We start from the raw sequence: 10,741 nt of genomic DNA, 5'->3' as shown, positions 1-10,741 counted from the left end.
ACTCATTTACACCAGCTGCTGCTTTGGTCTATTTGTCAAAGTACATCAATTCTTTAGACATATCCATGGTTGATGCTACAGGTCTTTTATGAGTTAGCCCAACTGGTATTAATTTTTCCTTGAGATTTCTTATTTTTAGATCTATGCATTAAGTACCATTAAGCAGTCTTTAATTTTAAACTTTTATGTCCCATTATATTACTTTTAAATTGTCAGCCAGATGATATAACAGGTAACATGATGGACACATCTGGCATCAATTAAGACTTTAATGCTAATAATGGTCTAAAAATATAGATGATTGGAATTACATGAGAACAATTTTGTCAGAGCATATTTAGACATGTGTAGGTCTATTATTCTAATGGTAAATTATCTTATCCTATGGCTGTCTTGGCTCTTCCCAAGTACAGCTGAAGGTCAGACTGATATTCCAGCCTTGAAAGTGGAAGAGACCAGCAGAGGGATTCTTGTTCTCTAACTAAAAGTAGAGCAAAGTTTCCTTCTCAGTTACGTTTGTTGCACATTGGTTGGAGGCACTTTACATCACTACTGCATGAAAAACGTGGAGAAGTTAGCGCAGGTAGAAAGGAGACTGAGAGATGCACATTGAGACTTGCAGCTTTTACATCTAGTGGAGTTCTCCATGGGAATGGGAGAAAAGAGAAGATTTTTGGTTTGCTGACTAAAATTATTCCACTTCAGTGGAATAAAGTTTCACAGGAAGTTTTTATCATTTTTCTACCTTTTTTCTTTTTGTCTTCTCTATCTTCTCTGTACTCAGAAGAGTTTCATTTCCCTCTTGCCAAGCTGCTTTGTTATTTTTCAATTTAAAAAATGCAAAAAAAAAAAAAAAAAACTGAAAACTGTTAGGATTGTTCATTCTATTGCAGTTAATGTCTGAAGAGGAAATGAGAAGAAAGAAAATATTATCAAAACTATGAAAACTTCTAACATATTTTATTTCTAAAAGTTGAAAGAACAAGAGCTTTTTGTTTAATTTTTGAGATCAATAGATGTTTAAATGAGGACAGATAACCCACTCGCAATTGAAGGAATCCAGCTGAATCCATAGAAAATTAGGCTGATACAGAGACTCTTTGCAGTATTTTTTTTCAGTCTGACAAGAATAACTTCTATAATTTCTATTCCTCCTGTTGCTCTATTCAGGACTTTGCATGAGCATAAGGTTGTATCTGTTCTGTTTAATTGAAACTTTCTTACCTAATCTACACAGAAACTATTGAAAGTGTTGGACATAAAAGCCTATAATGGCTGAATAAAGAAATTTACTCTCCAAAACTTTCTAGCTGTAACTTAGGTGTTTCTCATATCTCTGTCACTATACAGCAACTTCAAAAATATTTCACCCCTAAAAACTGGAATCGGTAGATAATTAATACCTCCCACACAGGAGTAAGTAAGTGACAAAATAAGTGCTTAGGCTATTTAGGCTATTCCTAAAAAGAAAATAAAAGTAATTCTTTCCAGAAAAAAGTTTACAAGAAATGTCTATGTGTGTATGTGTGCATGCATGTGTATGAGGAAGATTCTAATCTGACATGAAAATTGCATACTTGGCAAAGAAAAGCTTCCACATATAGGGCTTGCCTTTCTGGGTGGTTCTGAATGGCTGATTGTCATGTGTAATGTTTTGAAAGGTTTGAAATATGTGATTTTGTTAGACAGCAGGGCCCAGATCCTGCCCATCCCTGAGAAAATGGCCTAACAAAGCCCTGGGTAAGAACTAGCAGTTGCCATTATTCAGAATAACCCTTAATTTGCCTTATTGTATCACAGCAGTTGCCCTCTAAGATACGGGATCCAGAGTCTGGAAACCATCATGCATTAACCAGTGGTGCTACTATTACTGTCTTTACCAGGTCACATTGAACAACCAAGGAGGTAGAAAGTCTACTGGCATTTCATTCAAGAGCAGTTCCAGCAGCAAAGCTAGTGTCCACATCTGACTGATGGTCAAAGATTGCACCTTTTCATCCACTATTAAGTACTTCTAACTCCCCATGCACAGCACCTTCAAACCCTTTGTAATTAAGTGACCAAACCACACCAAGCCCTAGATTGCACATTTTTATTCTGTTTCATACAGACTTTAGGTAGCGTGTGGAGCAATAAACATCAGGGTATACCATGGTTTGCAGGAGTGGTGGCATGGAGTTGTAAGAGCAGCTCTGCTTACTCACCAACAAGTACCTGGAAAATCTTAATTTCTACATGTGGCACAAGGAGACGAGGGAAGATACTGAGAAGTTATGTCAAAGCACTGTTATTTCCCATTTACACTCAGCCTCACACTTCTCCGCAGGCAAGGCTGTGTCATTCTCTGAGGAGTACCTGGGCCACCTCCTACCAAAACAGAGTTAAAGCAAAATGCAGGTAGCCCAGTCTCCATAGCACACCTCAAAATAAGCTGCCCATTAGTATCAGAAACTCATCTCCCAGGTAAAATGTCTCAATCATGCATTCAGCAATATTTGCTTCAGAAAACAAGGTGAAAAAATCTATCTCCAAAAGATGACTTAACAGTAGGAAGGGTCTCTGTGAGCAGGATTAGTCTTCTCTCCAGTGGAGGCACCCACATCCGTCTCACGTGGATTCATTAAGAAGCTCCTGTCAAGATTCCTTGCCTTTGATTGTCACAGGCAAGCGCAGCATGGCAGGTTTTGTTCTCCCAGTATCATTCAGCTTCAGTATTGGGGGAATCAGGCAGCAAGGAAAGAAAGGTGGTAATGGCATTGCAGAAATCACAGTGAACTGTCACCTAAACCCTGTGTACTACAGGCCAAGAAGGATAAATTCAGCAGAAACGGGTGCTTTGAAGGATGGTCATTTCAGTCAGAGGAGGAGAAAATCTGAGAGGAAAGCTCACAGATGGGCTTGTTTACTCTAACAAAACAAGAGCTGAGACATAGCTGGCTGAGAAGATATACAGTGAGGAGAAAATATATGTAAGGTAAAGCAAGAACATGTAGCTGTAACAGGTTATGAATAAGTTTTAATCTTCAAATTGGAGGAATGTCTTTGAACTCTGCTTGAATTAAAACTACTTTTCAATTTTCTGGTTATAAAAGAGGATGATGCATGATGGCTTTCTGTACCATGAGAACCTGGACCCACTTATCCAGAAAAGCTTTTTGCAGGTCCCAAACCTCTATTTCTGTGCTGAATTTTAAAAAAACTCTCCTAATCTCTTGACACATTTTCACAAATATCGAAAACATGGAGAATTATACAGGGTTCAAAAGACCTGAACATTTAATGTGAAAAAGAAGCTGATTGTTTGATTTTTATTTTGAGATTTCCATATCTATTTGAAAAGTGACATCTAACCTAAATGCCTTTGCAAATCACTTTCCAATTCATGTCACAATTTCAAAACTTTGTGAATGAGTAATTTGAACCTGTTCATACCACTGTTACCTTCTAAATAATATCAAAGATGAAATAGATGCATCAATGAACATGTAGGTTTAATTAAATTAAGTATTATAATGTTATAAAAGGAGCAATAATTATGTTTAAAGCAGATTATACTACATGGAAAAGGAAGGTTTTTTTATATCATTCTTCTTTTGATTTAAACACGAATCAAATGGTACCTATGAAAATGCTGAATGCCTTAATGAATAGTTAAATGCACAACAATAGCTGGATATTCACCAAGAAGCAGTAACTATTCAGGTAGAAATATAGCAACATTAAGCAATTATTTATAGGTAACAAACTAATCTATCAATAGAGCAAAGGAGAAAAAAAATATTTTCCAGTTGTTACTGTTTGGAATCTGTCACCAGCTTTTCCTTTGATCTGACCCTGTCTGACACTGGCAATAGTGTGGAGTGTTTGCTCAAAAGCTCAATTCCTGTAGAAGCAGTGCAGCTGCGGTGACCACTCCATCTTGGGGTCTAGTGCTAACACTGGAGATTGCTTCAGGCGAAATTGTCACCAAGAAAATTCAAAGGTTTCAGAAAAATAAATCTAAATCAAAGTTGCCTGCAAGAGAGAGCAGCAAACGTTACTGCATGTGTAATAAATGTCCTAATAAATGTCAAGAAATGGAGCATTCTTCTGTGACTCCAGTAGGTGAATGCTTATCCATGACCACAGGTTAGAAACACTTGATGTGCTTGTGCTTGATTCACAACGGCAGTATATTTGTAATGATCAATAATGTATTAATTCTTTAATAAACATTTGAGGAACAGAATCTAAAGACCTAAACCAGTTTAAAATTTTGATATTCCTGGCAGTGATGGTTGTGTCAGAGGCTTGTAACATTTTCTTCCACATTCCCCAAAGATGATGATAAATTGGGATTCTTGAAATTTTAAAAATATGTTATGTACTGCAGCCACAGATTATTTTTGGTCAAAAACCAGTGCATATCAAAGTAGATGATGAACAGATTTTCTCACACTGTCCTGTCTCCAAGTAATGAATTAGCAAATTAGAGTTAACATTTACTAGTGTGACAGATACCTGTAGAGTACAGAAGTTACTAAACCACAAACATATGCTTCAGTAAATTAAAAATTAAAAATAATAAAATAGGGAAACACATTTGGAAGCAGTAATTTTTAAAAGGTTCAGAAAAAGAAAGTGAGCATCATTCTCTGTGCCTCTGTTGTCTCTGGCAGCACCCTTGATCATCATCCCACCTCACATGCCATAACCTCTTACAGTCTCTGTAAAGTTAGTCCTGTGGGGTACTTGAAGCAGTGAAAAAAAAAATAAAAGCAGAAGCTGGATTGACGTGTCCATTCTATAAGGTCTTACTTCATTTCCCTGCACCTTCCTCATGTTAAGCAGAGGAAGAACTTGAAAGTAACTCAGTCTTGAATATCACTGCTATTCCTCCTAACTCCTTCTACAGCCCCTGCAGTATGTGAAACACCAGAATTCCAGCTGAAAGATAAATAGATGCAAGATGAGACAAGAGATTATAAACCCCCCTGTTCACATCTTTGATTTTTGTAACAAAGTACTTTTTATCATGGCTTTGGTTTTTTAGGGTTTATGTTCTTTTGAAGGGACACAAGGTGGTGGGGTGGTATATTGTATTTAGTTTCAAAAAGAGCAAACATTGACAGGAATGGACTTGTCAGGGAACGCTGTAGATGGGCTTTCTGGGAACTTCTGATTTCCTCCATTAAGATTTTCTGTCCTGCTTTCCAAGCAGCAGAAATAACCTGGCACTTGCATTTCCACCAGAATACAAGAAAAGAGATGGCCAATGGAGTTGACATTTTGGTTGTTTCCTTCAGTTTACAGAGTATATAACTTTACATTGAGAAACTAAGTCTTTTAAAAACCATTATTTATTCTTACAGGAAAATGGAAAGCTATTAATGAAGGCTGACTCGGGATCCGGTCCAGCAGGGTGGCCCACAGCTGGCTAATCCACAGGTGCCCAGATAGATACCGGGGAGACAAGAGGACGCTCAGGCTGCTATAATCCAAGGGGGTTTTATTGAAGGCAAGGCATAAGGTGAGGGTAGGAGGAGAGGTGCAGGGAGACAACCACTCAGGAGGGAAGCAGATTCTGAGAGCCCCAAGGGAAGACAGGACCAGAGTATATAACAGTGGAGGAATGGGAGTGGTCAGGGTACAAACGAGCCAATAGGGAAGAGGCTAAGGGGAGGAATAAGGATGGAGTGACATGAACAGAACCAATGAGGGGACAGGGAAGGAGTGGTCTCACAGAAGGAACCAATGAGGGTAACGAGGCCCAAGAACTTTCTAGAACAAGTGAGTAGAACAATTGTTGATTGACATAAACCAGTAAGGGTACAGTATTTGATGGACAAGTCCCCTTATACTTGTGCAACCTCCCATGGCAGTTCAGGGACCCCTCCCACACATTTAATAGCAATGGCAAACCTTTCCAAGATGATGAGAATAATATTTAACTCATTTTTATACTGGTGTCTGATGTGATTTTAAAAATACATATATTGTTTCTGTTAATGTAACCTTGGAACAAAGACAAGAATGAAAAAAGCTGCCTCTGTTTCAGACCTTGCAGTATGCCAAGAGTTTGAAAACACAGTAAATTATGCAGTTGTCAGGTAACATGTGGGAGATAGGGCTCAGAAAATTTCAAGCTCCTCTAGTTTACTCCAAATGGTGTTTTCCTCCAAAGATGATTAGACTCTTAGGAAACACCTGCAAAGGTAGACCTAATTAAAACCCTGATTTGCCTACAGAGCAGGTGACTACCTTGCAAAAAATGCTCTCTCTATAAATCTGTGTCCTTGTTGCACTTCTCTGTTTATTCTCTGAAATTCTTCTCATTTTGCTTCTTCTGTGGACATTTCCCTGAAAAGAAGTGTAAAGTCAATGCCAAAACCTGGCTCAGTCTCATAAATTACAAACTTCTAGCTCTCTTCTAATTTCACAGCACACCAAAATTCAGAACAAACCTTTTATACTGAAAGCAGACAAAACTAACCTGAAATATGAAATATTGTCACTGAGTTTTCTAAGAAATTTTGATGACACCTGGTCTCATACATAGTTACAGCGGAGGAGATTTCTTCTCTTCGAAAAGACCCTGCATTTGTGCCTCCCAGCTTGGGAAACAGGCAGGAGGACACCAGTTCTTGTCAGAGCTGGTCTCACTGCCACTCTACATTCACAATCTGTATTATTACCCATATAGCCAAATGATCCAAATCCATATTATCCAAATATGCTGAATATTCTTCTCAGGAGCCACCCTTTTGCTGTGAGGGCTCATTGTCTGCCATTCACCATCAGTAATAACCAGACCTCCTCTCAGACCTGCCCGCTCCCGTTGCTGTGGGCTCTGCTGCCATCCAGTGGAAACCAGCATGAACTCTAAGGACCTCACCTCAAAACCCGGGTTGTGCTGGTGTGTTAACGCCACAGGAGTCACCCTGAGGCTGCAGGGATGGATGGATGGATGGATGGATGGATGGATGGATGGATGGATGGATGGATGGATGAATGGATGGATGGACGGACTGACGGATGACCCACAGCAGAGCACGGCTGACACCAAAGCTGTCTCCTCCAAAATATTCTGCTGGAGACTGTGCCATAGGGCAACCAGTGAGTAGTCGTGCAAGTCTGCTCTGTGACAAAGGAGCATCTACTCGTCCTCATTGAAGTGTTCGAGTCAGCAGGGCGATTTCTAGTGCACAGACATATACCCAAAACCTTGCATAGACTGAGATGTCCCTCAGGGTGACAGGCAGGGGTGCAGCAAGGGCAGGAAAGATGGGGTCTCAGAGTGAGAGTGAGGGCAAGGGCAGTGCCATTCCTGACCACAGAATCATAGAATCACAGAATGTTTTGGATTGGAATGGACCTTAAAGATCACCTCATTCCAACCCACTGCTGAGGACAGGGATGCCTTCCACTAGACCAGGGTGCCGAACCTGGCCTTGAAGACTTCCAAGGATGGGACATCCACAACTTCTCATGTCTCACAGCACTCAGTCAGAAAAGCACAGTAGGTAAAGGGACAAGGACTGGTGTCAGCCATAGCCCAGGGATGGCCAGCCCAGCCAATGGTGACAAGCAGGTCTCAGTCTGTCAAGTCTGGTCACAGCCTGAGCAAACAGCACAAGTATAGGCTTGTCCCAGTGATGCCTTCCCATCACTGCTGCTAAAGGTGAGCTGCTTTGCAGCATAAGCATTTGGACCAGCACCATGATCCCCTTTGCTTCCCCACCCTCTGGGCATACATATATCTCACAATCATCTTTTTGGTGCAGAGAATGACTTCTCTGTTTGTACCACTGACAGTGCCTGCAGACTTACCTAGCTGGCTTCTATGTGCTACAACATCATTTAGAGTCATGTTCAACCCACAGATGCAAGAAAATATCCTAAGAAAGAAAATAGCAAAATAATTTTTGCCATAGTGATTTTTGTGCTAGTATGTATTGCATAGTGCAGATCGTGCAGAAATATTTTCTAGGCATCAATCAGTGAGTGATGAGTGCAAGGAGAGCAGCAAACAGCAAGCATTTAACTCTTTACACAGGAGCAACTCCATTTCCCTTCCAGCACCAGGCGCAAGGTTGGCCGACTCTACAGCACAAATCACATCACCAGCTGCAGTAGCCATCCAAGCACCCTAAAATGTTAAATCAATGTTCAGTTGTGACCTCCCATAGTGATAATTTCTGAGGATAGCCTATCTCTGACTGCAGGTTTCACCTGGGAGCCAAAGACTCTTTTCCTAAGCCAATTTAACCACATCTGCAGACCAAACTACAATTCCAAATGTTTAGAATCAATTTTGCCCACTGAGAGGTAGTTTGTTTTCAGTTTAGTGTAGACAGTTTATATTGCAAATCTCAATTCTTTTAGGAATGAGATGACACCTCAGTTTTTCTGGTTCATCTTTGCTCAGGATTCAAGAATTCAGTTCATCATGCAGATATATATTAGCAAAATATTCATCCATGTCAGTATTTATGTGGTGTATGGGGCAGTAGTGTTGTGATCCCTTGACACATTTAATGCTGGATTTGTAGCTAATGAGAGAACTTCTATATACTTCTTATACTTTTTATAAACTGATCAGGGTCCATCCTAAACATACTCTTCTATTCCTTTTAGTCTCCTTGTATTTGCTTTCCAGGGAGTTTAAAATTTTCCTTAATTCTTAAGGAAATTCTTAATTCTTTCATGAGGTCATCATTTGAGTGTTTTCACCAATGTTGCATTTTAAATCATCTTCATTCAGTGAATATTTTCTCCTTTCCCTGACATGTCAATCCTGATGTATTTATACGGAACAGCTGTATTACTTGCTAACTTTGGTTTGGAAGGATAAACAAGCTGAAGTCTTGCCAGATTTTTCTGCATTAGTAATATCAAACAGGCTTGTACTTGCTTTCCATTGCACAAATGTGTATGACCAGGTAAAAGAATGGCAATTGAAAGTAAGAACCAAAAATACTGCGGAAAGGGGGAAGCCACTCAAAGCTTTGTAAACAGGGGTGGAAATGTGGTAGATGTCTCTGTTCTACAGCCATACTGAAAAACCACAGCAGGAATTTGGTCTGAATGGAAATATAAATGTATTTCTATTCAAATGTTCTACAAAGAAAACTGAGACAAATAGTTTTGGTTTACATGGAAGTTTCTTATTCAGTCCTAAATGAAGTGTTTAATTTAGTTGTCTTTTTAATTATTTGGTCTTTTTGTAGGCCCTGCAATCCTCTTTCTTTTTTAGAAAAGAAGTCTGTAGGTTTCAGGTAGATAATGTCAAAACAAACAATTTAGCAATACCAAATATTTCATTCTGAAAACGTTAAAATGAAATGTTTTGACATTTCCCCAATTTATCCTCCTCTTTTGCAGTCTTAACTATTTAACTATTAATCAGATTTGACATGACCTCACAGTTTGCTTAACTAAAATGTCATTTTTTGGCAAAGTTACTGATCCTCAGAACAGAAAATGGTCCACATCTACCTACTGGATCTGCCTCATCTTACTCTTCATCCTGTCAAAAAAAGGTGGTTTATAGCTGTATCAGCAAAATGACAAGTGAAATGTAGAGGGTAAACAGGTTTCAGTTATTATCTGCTTCTCCGAATAGAAAAACTAAGAAATACCAAATGTAGAGGCAGATGGCAGGTTTAAAAAAAAAAAAAAAAGTATTTTTACCACAGAGTTCCTTTGTACAGAATATTATGAAGACTAAGAAGTTTACAGGGAGTAGAGGGATAAATTTATGGAAAAGAGAGCTTAAGAGGATGGCTGAAAACACAGACATCATCTGTGGTTCATAAAAACGCTGAGCTGCAAACTGTTAAAGGCTGGAATAACATTTTGGAAAATGATTGTTGCATGCTTCCTCTGTTCCCTGTGGATGTACCTCTGGACATTTTCTGAGGAAGGATACTGAGCTAGACAAACCCTTGATCTGACCCAATCATCTGGGCTGAAGTGCATTCGTGCAAATAAGGCAAAGGAACAGAATTAATGAAAGAACCAAGCTTGGCTGCTCTGCCCGTTGAGCACAGCTGTGTTTCAGTGGTACAAACCTTATTAAAAATGTCACATTTGATGTCTGCAATGTTCTTCTGAGTTCCTGCTCAAAAGTGAGCAGCTGCCCATCTGGGAAGCTTTAACAACCCGGATATTATCTGTTTTATTTCCCTATTGGTAAGCTTATGATAGCTTGACCCATCAAACTGTTTACTGTGCCACACCAGTCTACTTTATTTCTTTTTGTCTTATAAAGAGATTCAGATATGTTGAAAATAGCAGTGTCAATAAATAAGCAGAAGGCATCTACTGATGTCTTCTGCCAAGAAAAGGAGAGTGGGGTGTCATGGTTTGACACTGGCACGATGCCAGCGCCTTCATGAAAATGTACTGTTTTAAATAATTGCTGTGAGATGTGATCAGGAACAGAGCAGAGCAGGCTCAAGCTTAATAACAAAGAAAAGAACTTTATTAAACTACTACTACTATAAAAACTACAAACACTAAATCCTGGATGAAGACTTTCCAAAACACCCCTCCTCCTCCCACCTAATTTCCAAACAAACTCAACAGTGAGACACCACCCAGGATCTTGATCAAGTTGCCACCCTTCAGATATTCAAATACTCAGTCTTTCAAGGGAGATAGGAGTCTCTCCTGTGCTACGGACTCCCCAGGAAACACAATTGCCACCCTTGTGTTTCCATGTCACACATGGCAACCGCCCGGAGAAAATCTGCCATGG

At 39.4% G+C, this 10,741-nt stretch overlaps 2 long non-coding RNA genes across 2 annotated transcripts; one reads left to right on the top strand and one right to left on the bottom strand.

Moving 5' to 3' along the window:
- Nucleotides 1-2,265: 2,265 nt before the first annotated feature.
- LOC137469113 (uncharacterized) lies at nucleotides 2,266-7,560 on the bottom strand. The gene is made up of 3 exons (XR_010996346.1): nucleotides 7,425-7,560; nucleotides 6,241-6,339; nucleotides 2,266-2,367 (listed from the first exon to the last, which is right to left on the bottom strand). It is a non-coding gene; the product is annotated as an uncharacterized lncRNA (long non-coding RNA).
- A 259-nt stretch (nucleotides 7,561-7,819) lies between these two features.
- Nucleotides 7,820-10,075, top strand: LOC137469112 (uncharacterized). The gene is made up of 2 exons (XR_010996345.1): nucleotides 7,820-8,071; nucleotides 9,693-10,075. It is a non-coding gene; the product is annotated as an uncharacterized lncRNA (long non-coding RNA).
- Nucleotides 10,076-10,741: the final 666 nt, after the last annotated feature.

The sequence above is a fragment of the Anomalospiza imberbis genome, chromosome 2 (assembly GCF_031753505.1).
Source record: "Anomalospiza imberbis isolate Cuckoo-Finch-1a 21T00152 chromosome 2, ASM3175350v1, whole genome shotgun sequence".
Classification (NCBI taxonomy): Eukaryota; Metazoa; Chordata; class Aves; order Passeriformes; family Viduidae; genus Anomalospiza; species Anomalospiza imberbis.
The sequence above is the reverse complement of the archived record's forward strand: the minus strand, read 5'-3'. Positions and strand labels throughout refer to the sequence as shown.